Consider the following 17,260-nt stretch of genomic DNA (forward strand, 5'->3'; position numbering starts at 1 on the left):
TTGTACAACTCGCTTTGTTGTTCTCTAATTCTCTGTGAAGAGGCGGAAATTACTCAAGATCCGGTCTTTAATAATGGTTTCCGGCTTCTGGGCGCATTCTGGTAGAGCATCTGTACCTGAGAAGAACAAAGATGTCAGTTTTTGCTTAAAGTTAATCTTTCGTTAGGATTGTTACTATTGAGTCTAAATATTTGTTTGTCAAACATGAATGGCGCAAACAATACAGAGTTGAGAATATATTTTTTCACTTTCATCGAACGAAATATTTCATTGCATAGGACCATGTAATATAATGCTCTCTCAATGAATATGGTTGTACTACACTACTTTTATGATTCTTTCCTATATAATTATTTATACTAACTAATCATTTGGGGGAATCATGAAAAATCATTATATGATAATATCATATGCTGTCGCTTTTTCTTGTAATGAGGAATATTAACCAGCATTTCTTATGCATTAATGTGTTGATATAAGAATATGGGAACATATGTTCGTATAGTGCATAACTTTCACATTTTCATATTTGTCCAGACATTCTTTTATCTGATTCACTATTCAAGTATAAATACAAAACTCCTAATCCCTTTTAAAATTTTTGTGAATTCGAGGATTCCGTCAATCACAGATTCCATCTTTTTAAAACACTACAAATATTTACAAATTCCAAATTCTAGATTAACCGGAACCTAATAAAAAATGTTGTTTTAAATTTATTTCAATTACGTGAACATATTTTCGGCTTTTTAAAACTCCATTTAAAAATTTTAATCTTTAATTATTTAAAATTTAACAAAACATTTTATGGCTAAGAAATATCTATATACAAAAATTAGAGTCGGTTTAGTTTCACCATTTATACCTCAAGAATTGCTGAACCGATTACAATGATCTCTGTAGGTTGGATTCGTCTTCGCCCCAAATATCAGAATAACTATTGAAGTGTCGTAAGACCTGGAAAAATCATTTAAATAGGAAAGAAACAGATTTTTATATAATAATATAGATTAAAAGTGTCTGTTAAATGTAATAAACTGTATTATGTAAACACTGTTTTATGACACAACACCAACAATGTTCCATTATTGTTACCACTATTTTCAATTTGTTTATATTTTTAGTCAAGCATAGAGTAAACTTGATAGTAACAACACTTCTTAATCCAAAGTTTTCTGCAATCACTGTCGAGCAGCATACTGACACCGTAAAAAACCAGATAAGAAATATTGAAGTTTCAGTAAATATTTACTTTTAACTGCACTTACTACCGCAATGCAGTTATAAAAAACAAAGCTTCTATTTAACATTTAAAATTGTTAACTAAAAAATGTACTATACATTTCACATATATGTATTAAAAATTACGGCATGTATAGATGTATATGTATATATATATATATATATATATATATATATATATATATATATATATATATATAAATTTGGTCTTCCGATCATATGTTAGTTTGTTTATTTAAACACATATGTGAAAGAAACGGCCAAATACAAAATCATTGAATCGTAAAAAGTGAGGGCTCTGTGATGTAATGGTAGGACATTCACCCGGCAAGTGAGAGATCCGGGTTCGAGTCCCGGCGGAGCAAGTACTTTTTGTTATTCAATGTTTATTGAAATTAAATTAGGCTATTTCCGCTTATTCAAATTTAATGAACACACACACACACACACACACACACACACACACACACACACACACACACACACACACACACACACACACACACACACACACACACACACACATATATATATATAGTATATATACACATGTGTGAGTGTAAAATTCTCGTATCACAATATGTTACCTTGCTCCTCGGAAACGGCTTTACAGATTTTACCAAATTGTATATACATATACAAACAGTAGGTCTTAGAATTTATACACTAATCAATTTTTCATAACCCGCAGTGTTCAGGGTGGTCCACCAATTAAAGTACCTGCATATTTGAAACTGCAAATACGACATAGTCACGTTTGTTATACTGCCAAACACTATTTGAAGGCACTAAGTTAAGATGCATATTTGTGTTTCAAATAAATTATCTATGGTTGAACTTGGATAATAAATTATTTATGGGAGTAAGCTTAAATGCTAGACCACTTTATAAGTACATGTACGTGTACCTTGAGTTTTTTTTTTAATTTTGATGTTTCCGCTGGATACCTCAGCCTACAAAAAAATGTAAATCTTCTTTTAACTAACTAATGTACTAATTCCAACTCTACATGTTCTAAAATACTAACAATGTTTTTCAGTTGTAAAGGAAAAAAAACGCGTAGTGTCATTGTTAACGTACTTTTAGCTGTGCATTTTAATCAAATATTAAGTATTAGATCTAAAAGATAATGTTACTATCTAACAAAGTAAATTAGAATAGCCATTAATATAAACTTTGTACTGTAATTTCTTGGTCATGGCAACAAGGCAAACTGAACATTGGCGTTAGAAATAAAATTCACTCAAACCAGTAGTCATACACATGCAACCCCTACTAAATTGCATGCAAAGGTGCGGATAACTGCTAGAAGTGCATATTTAAGAGACAATGTAGTCTGACATTTACTTTACATCTAAACTCTGTTATTAAACCTACATTTTTTTGTCTTTTTACAAAAGTGGGGTTATCAGAGCTGTGTGTATATATATATATATATATATATATATATATATATATATATATATATATATATATATTTGTTTTGTAGAACAGAAGCAAAATCAGAATTGGAAAAAACACTAAGTAAATTACAATGGCCATAAATAAACCCGTTTTAAAAATTTTTTCTTGATCTTGGTAAGAAAGGAAACTCAACATTAGCGTCGGAAATATAGTTCACACGGACCAGAAGTCTTCATACAGGTTTGCACCGTAGGTTGTAGAAAAGCATCCGTGTAGAAGTAATGGGCATCTACACGGGCAATTATATGTGGTATGCTCTCGAATGGGCAAACCATTCAGTTCGTTTGTGTTAGCTAAGGATTGGCTAGCAAAAAATATTGTAGAATCCATAGCGTTTTGGGATTGATGTTGTACTTAGTAATATTATCATATGTATCTTGTATGATAATTATCTATACAGAATAAATTATATTAAATGAGAAAATATGAATGTTTTATGTTTTGCAATTTTTATATTCCGTCATCGTTTACAGCGCTCCATGCTTCTTCTACTCATACCCATATTCGCCCATACTAATAAGAATTTATATGGCAAAACAACGTTTGCCGGATCAGCTAGTATGTATATATAAATGAATCGTGAAAAGTACGGACATATTTCCTTAATCGGGTAGACAAGGAAAACGTAACATTGGCGTCGGAAATACTATTGTAATTCACTCGAACCGGAAGTGCTGCGAATACACGTGACGAGTCTACAAAATTGGTTGGCATTTTTACAATATGAATTCCACTGTTTTACTATGTACAATTGTGTTAATGAGCTTTTAAAAGTATATGTTTTTATTATACTATTCAAGCAGGGAGAGAGCTCAGAATGCTTAGTAATGTTAAATAAAGGATCACAATACGTCCTTGTATCGTTTTAAGCTACGTCTTTTACAATTTTATGGATATAATTTTGTAAGAAATAAAAGAAATCATTCTTTTGTTTTAATTAGATTGTCAGAAGGTATGTAAAGGTATGTATTGAATGTACTACTTTGGCAACTCTGCTCATGATACTTGAGGATAGTAGTTCGATTTTGAGTTAAGCCTTTGTTAACCTTTCTTAAACCATCTAGTACACGACCTACATTGTACATGTTTCAAACTGGTTTAACCAGCGCAATTTTTAGGAGACATCTTTTCAGTTCGAATTTGCGGCATTTTATTGTACTAATAAAGACCTTTAATTTAATGTACGACTCGACCTATGGCTTCATTTAATATTTCATTCTGACTCCTTGCGGGCCATCCCCATGCCATGACAAAGAAATGGCAGTTACTTCAAACAGTAGATTTAAAGGTGCAGTAATGATGTACCAAGTTTTATTGCTTTACCTGTAGTAGTTCGAGAACTATCAAGCCCGTGCAGGAATTTGTTTACACCCTGTATAATATGCATTATAGTTCATTATTACAACCAAACTATTTAAAAAAGGACGTTGTTGAATGAAAATTAAATATATTATTAATAAATTAATATTTCAAAATTGTCTTATGTTTCCGGTCTGCATTTACAACTATATTTTGAGGTTCGTCACATCTTTAAGCTGCGATAAAGGTCAAAAAGTCCATTAATAAAGAAATCGATATAATGTTTCAACAAATATAACTCTGAGTTGTGTGTTAACACATGATTAAGTACATGCGATTTCCATAACACACAATATTTTATGCAAATTACTTTATTTATAGCGGTATATCACCATCGCCTTGAATATAAAAGAGACTGAAATGACGTGATGTGTTGGATATTTGTGATGAATATATATTATAAATGAATGGTGTTATTACTTTTGTAAAGTATTGAAAGTGGTAGATTGACATCGACTGCCGTTTGACAGCGAGTAAATCACGTTGTGTCACATGCAGTATTGTGATGGCTGTCCCACACACTGACAATTCTCTCTTGTCACTCACTCATTATACACAAAATATTGTCAATCATTTATGCAAAACCTATATTTTAACTTATTGAGCAAGCCTTTCATTTCCCATTTCAATAAGATACAGATAATGACTCTGCCAACGATGTTTTATTATCAATGCAGGTCGTCTATATATGTGGTTTGAGTGTCTTCCATGAATGTGATATATGTGTAACAATCGTCGTTAGAACCTGTGTTAGTTTGCGACTGCATATTGTAGTGTTAGTTCGTAATTTGTAACATAGTTTAACATCAGCCATTTTTTTAATATTGAGGTTTTATTTCCGTTGAAATTCCCTTTATTTATCCATTTAATACTATGAAAAATTTTAAACATTAAAGGTGACCACACAACAAAGAAGAATCATTCTAATCACATAAGATGACAAATTTAGTGAGTGTGACATTATTAGATAAGGAGTGCCCCAAGGTTCAGTTCTTGGCCCAGTCTTGTTTTTAGTATATATTAATGAACTGTGCAAAGGCAGTTTAGATGGCCGATTGACAGCGTTTGCTGATGACACAGCGCTATCGTAAACTAATCTAAATCTACTAGTAATTCGCAACTTAATGCAGGAAGATTTTCATTATTTGCGTTTTTGGTTCGATAAGAATTTTATGATATTAAGTGACAAAACAAAGTACATTATTTTTTATACAAAAAGCAAACTAAATTTTGAAAATCCACTATTTTATCACGACTTAGAATGTAAAAATAATACTAACTGTAATTGCTTAACGTTGGAATCGGTGACTCAAATGAAATACTTAGGTTTAATAATAGATTCAAATCTTTCTTGGAAGAGCCATGTAAACAAATTGAAGAAAGATCTGGTGAGAACTGTTAGGAGTTTTTACTTGCTAAGAAACATTTGTCCAAAAAAAGTCCTGATTAACATGTGTCATGGCTTAGTTGGACCTCGATTAAGATATGGACTAGCATGCTGGGGAGGCACTTACGTCAGCACATTATATCCTATCATAATCCTCCAAAAGTCCTTCCTCAGAATCATAACCAATTCCCGTTTTACTGATCGTTCCTGGCCATTATTTATGGAGTTAAAAATTCTTCCCTTTCGTAATTTGTATGTTTATAAAGTTCTACAAATATTTTTTATCAGAAGTTCAAAAAGTTTTGACGAACGGAATTTACATTATACATTAAGAAGCAATACTGTTTTTGTTCCTAAATCAAATCTAACTATGGTTCAACAATTGTTTTCGTGGAGTGTACCGAGGATATTCAATTTAATTTCTAAATATATTGATAAAAATGTCTCCTTAAATGTATATCTTAAAAAGTTAAAATCGTTCCTTTTAAGTTTATCAGATTGTGAAAGCTTTCTCAGGGTAATTTCTTAAGAGAAATGTCCATGTCATAAATTGGTACAGTGTACTCTAGGAACTGCTAGGCTGTTAGTCTGTAAGCACTTTATGTATTATAAAAATGGTTTATTACTTTTAATAATGTATTTATAATTCAATTACTTGTTTTACGTGTTTTGCGTGTTTTTAGTCTTTTTATTTAGTATTTTTATTAGTTTTGAAATTGTGTGCACAAACTTTTATATCTGAAGTTATGTGCTTTGTAGTAATGCAGCACAGCCATCCTCTAAGTCGTTTTTTGTTAATAATAGGGATAGCTACCCCAAACAGGCTTGCCTAGGGGGTATGTCTACTATTTCACAGCTTTGTAGATACCTAGGGAAGTATTTAAAATTCAAGTAAAACTGTATAGATTAATCAACCAAATTAACTTCTCTTTATGTTAATGTCTATTTTAGTTATTTTTTATTTTAAGAAATGCATATTATATCCTATATGTATATCATATTCTATATGTATATCATATATGTGTAAATGTATAAACTGTTTATCAAAGTTGTGGAATAAAGATTTTTTGAAATTGAATAATCACAGGCACGTAACTCTGAAATAAGTCGATAAGATAATGTTACATTGGATAAGCCAATAATTTCATGGACTACTCTATTAGATATCTCTATCCCTAGGTTAAATTAGTTTTTATGATTTTCTTACTCAGGGGATAAAATTGTAAATGCCCATAAATTTTACAGTTAACTACTCGTATTTGGGTAAGTTAGGATATGTAACACATACAGAAAATTCAATAAATAAAAGCTTACTCGCTTGTAATGGAAAAGGTAAGAAGGTTATTCAGTTGTACCCACCAAATGAGCACAGACGAGAATTGGAAAATACTTAACTTGTCATTTAATACGAAGAAAATTTGCTAGTTTTGGTGGACTTTGAAATGAGAGTGTAACGAAATGGTTAAAAATATTATAGAATTATTTTTATCTCCAGGTCATATATTTTAGCCTCACACATTTAAAACCAATAGTCAGACACGCCAATGAATTTTTAAACTCTTATAACTTTTATCCTCATAAGCTAATACAACTAATAATCGGTTCCTTACATATATATATCATACATATTATACATACCTGTTACATGTTATACATATCTATATCATACATATTATACATACCTGTTACATGTTATACATATCTATATCATACATATTATACATACCTGTTACATGTTATACATATCTATATCATACATATTATACATACCTGTTACATGTTATACATATCTATATCATACATATTATACATACCTGTTTACATGTTATACATATCTATATCATACATATTATACATACCTGTTACATGTTATACATATCTATATCATACATATTATACATACCTGTTACATGTAATACATATCTATATCATACATATTATACATACCTGTTACATGTTATACATATATATCTATATCATACGCACAGCTATATCAATTTCACGAACAGTTAGTTATAGTACTTGTTTAATGCGAATTCGCTCTCGGTTTCTATACTGTAGTCACAAAAAATATTTCATTAGGCAACACTATTGGCTCTGATTTACATTATAACCTACTACTGAACCTATCATACTTACTTCTGTTAATAAACACAACACAATATTGTTATTTCATGATAAAACACAAGCCTACCTGTCTTTAAGATTCGTAATATTAAAATAAAACAATTCAAACGTAGCTTAGAACGTTTTAATTATATCTACCCGAACACAACCGTCGTCAGAGACAATATTTTGTATTTGACACGTGTTTGAAAATCAAATGCTTTTAATATAAGTGATGGTTTAAATCCTAATATGTAAATAAGTAAATAGTCAAATTTACTTTTAACTGATACCCTTCTTAACATTTTATTGATGAGTACAAGATTTTAGTAGTTAATATATTGTGCATTTTTAAATATATGCAGTAAGAGCATTATTATGATTAGTTAGCATCTTTTTAAAATTTAATATGGATTACGAAAAACTCATTTTTGCCAATACTGTAAAAAACATTTATATTCGTTAAAAAATTGGTGTAATAATGATGCATTTTTTAAATAATTTCCACAATTAACTTGTCACTAAATTATTTAAGCGACTTGATTTTAACACGCCTCTTGGCCTCAATAAGTTAAAACCAGCAATTTCAAGAGAGCTCGTAGAGTAATATTTGCAGGTGTTGTGCAAAAATTACTGAGATAATGGTATCTAATGACTGGAGTAATAACAAGATAAACTCAGCTGTGTATGAAAATATATGCACTTCCAAGTTTGTTAATACAAAGTGCGGTGAGTACTTTCCTGGTACATTTTTACCATTTATAGTGTTTTAGATTTTAAAGCTTTGCAAAGTTAGTATATTAATGTTACAAGTCCTGAGTCCAACACAGTTGTAGTATTGATGTGGAGTACAATCTATTTCAATGCTAATGCCAATATTTTATTGATCAAGCTTAATGAACCTTAAGAATATATTTAAATAGAGAAAATTGCTTTCAAGTTCATTTGATGTATCTCCATGAATTTAAATGGAAAACCTGAATAGTCAAACAGAACCATATTATTCCAGTATTTAAAACAAGTTCATAAAAACGTTTAACTTCTTTTGAAATCTTTGGGTTATAGAAGTATGTATAAATACTAATTTATTTATATACAAAATATATATATATATAGCCTATATATTTATATATATTTATACATTATAGGTTGTACGTATTTTATAAATAGGTTATAAGTCGACGAGGAGTTATTAAATCTATATATATATATATATATATATATATATATATATATATATATATATATATATAATGATATAATGAAATATAATATATATATATTTTATATATATATAATGTTTTATAAATATTATTTACTATAATATAACTTATTTTCATTTTAATCGTCAATAACTTGTACCGTATGACGATAACACATGGGGGTGGTGACTTCTGAGGTCGTAGTAATAAAATACTACAAATACAAAGTTTACTTATAAGTTCAGTTTAATTACGAAAACTTAAAAGCACCACTTTTAGATGGTAAAGGAAAAGTTATGTAATGCCACGTTGCTGCCAATTAGAATATAATAACTAAAAAGTATATCTTCTAGGTGGGCCTAAAATATCCAATGTTCTATTGAATTATGCGTACGACGTTTTACTTTACAAAACAATAATATTTCACTTCCCTTCGCAATAGGTAGACTCACAACCCGGGTGTCGGCGTCTTGGCACGAGACATTGAAGCTGTAGTCTAAGAACGGTTATTTCTAGAAGAGGAGTAGAAGTTGGGAAGTGGTAGCCATCTATTCAAACAACACGTGAGATACATCAGCTACGTAAACTCGCCTAACAAATTCGCGACGGTATTAGCCATTTAATGATACAAATTACTATTTATAACAACGTGCTCGTCGCCATAAGGACGACGCCACCACCTTTATCTATCTCCATCAAGCAAATAAAAGATCTTCAAGGGTAAGTTACTTTACTATTCACATCTTTACTTTACGTTACATTCATTTTATACGTTTGGCATCAAAGGGCTAATTTAATAATACGAAAAGATAAATTTTACTTACGGACAAAGCGCGCGAGGTCTGATCGGTTACGTAGTTGGGCTGCTACAAAGGGTTAGAAGAAAAAATTCATACGCGTGCCAATTAGGTAGTTACTCCGCCCAATAATTTAGTTCCGAAACATTGGATGTAAAATAATATTATATTATACTGGCTGATTAGGTTGCGAAATTTACATTGTATGAAATTTAATTAACTAATTTACGGTACAAACTACTACTTAATTAAAAAATACTCACTTAATGAATTTACTGTAATGACGACAGTTAACTGATAAACAAAGAATATTATGTTATAACTACGTAATGGCTGTCGTTTCAGCATAACAGACACAAGATGTACAACCGGTATAATATAAACCAGGAAGCAGGGTAGCTCATAATTAAAAAGAAACCTAATCCACCCCTTAATTACCGCTATGAGGACGGCGTCAGATTTAGACAGCAAGAAATACGCCATAAATCATAGTTTGGTCTTAGATATCAAAGAAAGAGAAGTGAGCCGCTAATTCTTTACTTTTATTTCGTAAAGGCTTGTGATTTTTCCTAAGGCTTAGTTACCCTACAAATATAATTTTAGGAACTTCGTAACGACTTTGTTGTTGATATTGCTTGAGAGGAATGTAAACTCGATCAAAAACATAACTTCCCAGGATTTTCAACTTCATAACATCGCCGTAAATGTTTTGGGAATGGATATCATATGAGGAAACAAATGTTCAATATGACTAGAGAATGCATTGAATGTATCTTCACTACGGTACACATTTAATTTTCCAAACCGTAGAAAGATAGTCGAATATTTTTTTAGTTATGTAGGATGAATAAATAGTGAGGATCCCCTCCCTCTATTTGTTCTAAAGTTTATATGAGAATATTGGTTAATGTAATTATATTTGTTAATGGTACAATGTGGAAAAAAGCTTTATTTGGTGATTTAGAAATGTCTCCAGGAAACTTTGTACAGCACGTGGAAATGTGCTGGGAGGCGGGGGCACCATCCTGCTGGAAGTGAAAGATGTCCATCAAATTCATGTCCATTCCCTCTATTAACAGCAGTTATCGCAGTAAAATTCATTCCTGTAACATTTAAATATTACTAAATGTTAATAAAAACACTACTTTTTCCAAAATGTTTATTTTTTGGACGAGGCCTTTCGAAACCAAAGGTTTCATCTTCAGGCAACTCCACAAATAAATATTTACACATTGTTTGTTACAATTAATATTAAAATAACATATGGTGTAAAAATGTAAATACAAAAATTTTTTGTAACATTTGCAAATACAGAGCTTTATTTAGATTCCCATAATAACAAATTGTCTTAAAATGTGATTCCCAAAGATCCCGGCTCAAACATTTACTATTTCTGGGTATTGGGTGTAGGATTCACGGTAAACTAGGATTTTCTGTGTCCCAGTACCTGCAGTTGTGTTGTGCATTGAACTCATATACAAGGTAAATTTTATAAGAGTAAACTATAGCAGAACATTTGTGTTATGTGGTGAATTATTAACATTAAAATATGGGTTGCATAATTTTTCTAGCCTGTTCATTATGTCTAATGAAGCAAATTTTACATTTCTGGCAAACAAACGTAACACGTGTTACTGGAGTGCTCATTGAAGTTCATGGTTTTTCAAACTCGTTTTAGAAATGTTCATTAACTGAAACAAAGGATTTACAGAGGATCTTCGGGCAGTTCCTCAATGAATGCTGGAACACGTTTCCGACAGCTTTTTAGTCCAGTCATATAAGGTTTTATTTGCAGAAAAATTCCTAGTGAGCTGAATTTTGATATACACCTTTATTATTGCTTTTTAACGAAGATGTGAAAAATATATATTGATATCGTGCCGGCTAAAAAAGTTATAAGGGTCAAAAGGTCATGAAGATAAGTTTTTCGCGAATATCTCGCGACCTATGGCTTGGAGGTCAATAAGGGTCATTATAAGAATTATTCCTTATACGATTATCTACAAAAAATGTATCTTACATTTTTCTGTAAGGTCAACCGTTGTCGGGCTAGAGCGCTGAAAAAGCGACTACATTATGATGATGCACTCGTTTCCGCACCTTTGAGGTAGAATGCAAGGCGAGTTTTTTTACATGGTTTCCCCCGTAGGCATAATCCATGATCTGTAATAAAAGTTTTTTCTATTTTATACTCATTAATTATTTATCTGTACATTGAACAATAGGGGAAAAAATTGCTGGAGAAGTGGGTGGTAATAATTGAAATTTCACAGCTGTGCTTTGTCTTGTTAGTTATCAAAGCTGCAGTATCTGTAATTATCAACTGAACTTTCTGATTTTGGAGCAACGTACATTGCTAGTAGAAAGTTTATTCCAGCATTGACAAGAACATCTCGAGCGCAATTTTCTTGTTGGAATATTTCTGCAGAATTGTGAAAAATCGGGTTTTTTATTCAAACATCTTCATGACTTTAATTTTTCCTTTCCCAAATAGTGTTGAAGTTGTGTCACATCTGGTCATGGCATGTAGAAACAGAATATTTTTCTTGCAGTGTGGATACTTTTTGAGGCTCTCAGTCGAGTATATTTTTGTATCTACATTGTTTTCCCTGGTTTTTTAAAATAAAAATTGGATGTAGGTTGATCAAGTATTTTTGTGGGTGCTATGAGAAGTACCAATAGAGCTATGTCTTCGCCAACGATAATTGTAGTGTTATTTATTGAATTTTCAATTGCTGCTTTAACTATTAAGTAGTCAACATCATCACGTGATTGTCTTGTAGAAATACCAACTTTTTAGAAATTCTGAATAAGCATTTCAATTAATTTTCTTTTGTTAAAGTTAATTATATAAAAGTTTTTATTTTTTTTCTTCGTACCACGAATTAGTAACAATATTAGCTGCATTATCTCGAAAGCAAATTATAGCATATTATACCACTTTTCGCGCTAATTACAATATTACTCCCATATCGAGCAATCAATTTTTTTTATAATAAATTGTCTTGTCATCTGGAACGTAACCTTGAATTACATCTTTCAACTCAGCCAATGTGAATTGACAATCGTCTTTGTTTCCAATGTAATGGAAAACATTTCCATAGCAATTCTGATATTCTCATCCAATGGACGGCCTACATCACCCTTTCCACTAAGTAATCACAAATTTGAGTAACAGTTATCATGGTACTTAGCTTCGACAGAGACAAGGTCATACTCAAAATTTACACGCTCCTTTACATTTCTTCCATATTTATCACTACGCGTACTCACTTCTCTAATAGCGCGTCTGTATTTTTTCTTCTTCTTTTCTTTCGATTTCTTCACTTGCTTCTTCTCCACAAATCTAACATAATTTTTTGAAATCAAAAGAATTAATTCTTTTTTTGCGCGGAGATGTTGATGTACTCGGCTTTTCTTGGCGTCGTTTGAAGGCAGCAATACTCAAATTGTTCGCATACTTTTTACGACAATTACAGTGAAAATTTAAAAATGTCACGGTATTCAAATATTTAATGTTACCCTCACTTCTAGCAACACTAGTATTTTTTTTATATTTGTAGACCACGTCTGACTTCTACTACGTCACCACTAGATAAAGGTGCGTTACATATGAAACATTTATAACTCATTATGAAAACTGTTCAAGAGCACAAAACTACGAAATAACGTCTTTAACACTCAAGAAATATTTTAAAACTGAGCTAAACACAGTCCGACAGGCAGTAGCAGGTATAAAGTGAGTGCATTCTACTCGCTTTCTCAGCATTGTAGTCCGAAAACGGTTGACTTTACAGAAAAATGCAAGAGACATTTTTTGTAGATAATCATATGAGAAATAACTTTTTTAATGACCTTTATTGACCTTCAAGCGGTAGGTCGCGAGATATTCACGAAAAACAGATTTTTGCGACCTTTTGACCCTTATAACTTTTTTAGCCGGCACGATATCAATGTCTATTTTTCACATCTTCATTAAAACGCCATAATGAAGGTGTATAACAAAATTCAGCTCACTAGGAATTTTTCAGCAGATTGAGGTTTAAAAAACCTAAAATTACTGGACTATATTATCCGTCTTAGGGAAAACAGAAGGTTCAAGGTTGTCATTTAAAGAACTTTTTTCAAAAATTATTTTGCCAAAATGAAATTGGATAGTATTACCCATGTGTTATATTTTATTTAGCAGTATAATATAAAACGTATTAAATGTTTGATATAAAGCAAATGTGAAAATCTCATTGCCTCACTCTGTACATAAGTGTGAACAACATGGAGAAATAGGTATTATTATAATTAATTGTTGTTTGAGAGACTTGCTCTGAGTATACAGGAACGTTTGTACGGTGTGTTTTATTCCGGATCTCTTTTGCAAAACCATCACTGATTTCAGGTCAATAGGTACCATCTCAGTTGTACATAGGTGTGAAATAACATGGAGCAGTTCTACTAGACGTGTTACTTCCTGTAGTTGGTGTATCCTTCAAAATAGCAGATAGATAAATATAATAAAAATTCTATAGAAGATTTTGAATACGGAGAAAATATGTATTAAAAATGGATAGTTGAATTTGAACAAGTTTTGATGTTGGGTATATATTTTACTACAATCCAAACAAAGTAGACGTGACAGGAAACGGCATTAACATTGAAGAACTGTTGTATGATTATTATAATTTGTAATTTCTTATCATTGTTGGTTATAATTACAACTCATTAAGAAGTATTTAAACATGTTTGTAGTATTTTAATAATGGATATTATGAAGCAGACGTTAGTGTGATAATGTTATCTAATTCTGCAGTGATAACACATCGTATACCCACACCTCAATCTGAATAAATAAGTGCATTATCTTTAAAACTAATTATAGCAACAATAACCTACAACAACAACAACAATACCTAACAATATTATAAATACGAGATGGAGTTTGATGTTTCGACTCGACTCGATACCACTCGATGGTCCAGTAAACTATTCAACCGATTGTACTTAAATGGTTTTTTGGTTCATTCTCAGCGTTCCTGGTTAGGATATAGATTTATTCAAATTTCGAAAAATCCTCCAGGCTACGCCTCACTGGTCTGTTTAATAGCGAAAATCGTATCTTCGATTCTAAAGTTGTATTACACACACAAATGACACATTGTGTTCTGTGATTTGACCAGTTGTCAAATACTATATTGCCTATCTTTAGAGTAAATACATATATGCCAAATTCCTTTATATCTTTCCTCTAGGTTTTGTTATATTTTCCAACATCTAAAAACTTCACAAATTCATAATTTATAATATTAACCGAATAATGTACCATATTAATTAATAAATTCTTACAACTTTATTATGTACTAAATCAAGAGTAAAGTACTAAATCATACGAGTATATATATATATATATATATATATATATATATATATATATATATATATATATATATATATATATAATACTTACAGGCTGAAAATTCAAAAATTGCCAAGTTTCTCAGTCAAAAGTCATAGTTTTTTGAAAGAATACTATCGATCATATATATATATATAAGTACAGATTAGATAGTATTTGATACTAGAGTACCTGTATAACAACTAGTGTTACAATAAATTGTAACGGACGATATACTTTGACATTAATTGAGTAAACTAATCAGCTCAAACTTGTTCGAGCGCGCAATGAAATAGATTTACTAATAATTTAGTGTAATAAAGCTGTAATAATTTATTAATTAATATGGTATATTATTATGTAAATTTGAGTTCTGTAAATTAAAAGTTTTAAAGATTTTTGGATGTTTCATACAAAACCAAACGAAATCTAACGGACAAATTTGAACGAAATTTGGTATGAAGATGTATGAATAAAACAAGCGTATCTTTATTCAGACACATGACTCACAAATACTCTAAAGAGTAGTTCCTTACTTTAAAGACAGACAATAGATTGAAGATTGGTCAAATCACAGAACTCTATGCAGGGTTCTAGTATTTTGAATTTGAAGGGTTAAATATTAGCTGTCGTAAATAAGGGAATAATGTTTAAGCAGTATTATATAATTTTCTAACGATTTCAAAATATGAGATCATGCATTTCAACCTGATTCATTATATGTGTTTATTTACATTCATCGATCGTTCTGAAATTTTTGAATCTATTTTAATGTATAATTTTTTTAGTCGAAAGATTACTGCTCTATAACGGTCCCTTTTAATTTTTTTGCATTGGATTAATGCATGACCAGGAAATTCCTTTTTAAATTTTCCATATAAAACCATATAGAGATGCAAGTCAAAGCAATCTTTGAAAGATGCCGTTTTCTTATAAATTACCACAAGTTACATCAGAAATCCAGGACACATCATTAATATTCAAGTTCGGCTTCGAAGTAACCTCGATAATAATGTATGCGCACACAATTTTGTCTCATTGCTCCAGAACCCATGCCACTTCCAACCGAAACATTATTCACACAGTTATTATGAACTACGATATGTTGCCTTAGCATATTATGTGAAATAGGTGATTTTCAATAGGAATAAGCTACATATCAGCCATTTATTCTGTCTCGTTTTTTCATATCGTGTTTGAAAGAATGCTACAGGAGCGTCACTTAGAACCCTGAAATGACCTAGGAAGCTTCCTACAATAAGTATGAGGTTATGGAAAGTGATTTAAAAAATTAACTATCAGCACACAATTTTGTCTAATTGTTTCACGTTGTTTTTAGACTTCACTCGGATCTCTACAACAAACAACGATATAACAGGTAGCATTTATGAGGTTCATTGAATGATAACTACATCTTTTTTATGCAGTTCTTCATGTCATGGTTATATTTCGTTTTGAGCGAACAGAATGATTGATTTTTAGAATGATTTTTTAAGTTAATCATACTAATCACAAAGTTACCTCAGAGCTGAGTTTATAAAAAAATATGGGAAAGGCCAGAAAGTGAAAGTTTTTCTACTAAACACAAATTTCTTGCGGCACAAATTGCTAACAAAATAAAAGCCAATAGTGGAAATTGTGTTGTAATGGACTAAAATAAACCTTAACAGCAACATTTAACTTAAAGTTTTGTAGAACACACTAACCATTTACAAAGAATATGGTATTTTGCCATATTATAATGTTTTGTGGAATAGTTTATTACATTTAACAGTCTTTTTTGAATTGGTAACATGTGTTTGCTGCAATGGATTTCTTATGAGAATTTTTAAGCTTTAGATTAAAATGGGGAGGACACGTACCATTTCTTTATCTTACATGCTTTTTGGTGGGAATTGATGAATCAGTCACTCATTCAAGACATCTTTTCTATACAGGGTGTAGATTAAGTTCCTGTACGCTTGGATATATTTCAAACGGATTGAGATATCGATTTACAATCTTCACCATACTTATTAACAAAATTTTATGGAGTTTTGGGAGGATAAAAAATCCGCCCTTTTTCAAAGAGGGAAGAAGGGGGTAACTTTAAATTTTCAAATTGCAACCTCTCTCTCATGACATGTCATTTAAAGGTCTATTTAACGGAAACACAATCGCACGAAGATAACTTCTCTATGACGATTATAGCAAAGATTATGGGCAAATAATCCCTTACATTGTAATGCCACCTAGAAAAATACCCTTTTACCAAAACTACGCACATCACAAAAATTAAATACTATGTAAAAGGGATAGGCTGGGCTCCTCAAAGACA

Source organism: Homalodisca vitripennis, chromosome 8 (genome assembly GCF_021130785.1).
Source record: "Homalodisca vitripennis isolate AUS2020 chromosome 8, UT_GWSS_2.1, whole genome shotgun sequence".
Classification (NCBI taxonomy): domain Eukaryota; kingdom Metazoa; phylum Arthropoda; class Insecta; order Hemiptera; family Cicadellidae; genus Homalodisca; species Homalodisca vitripennis.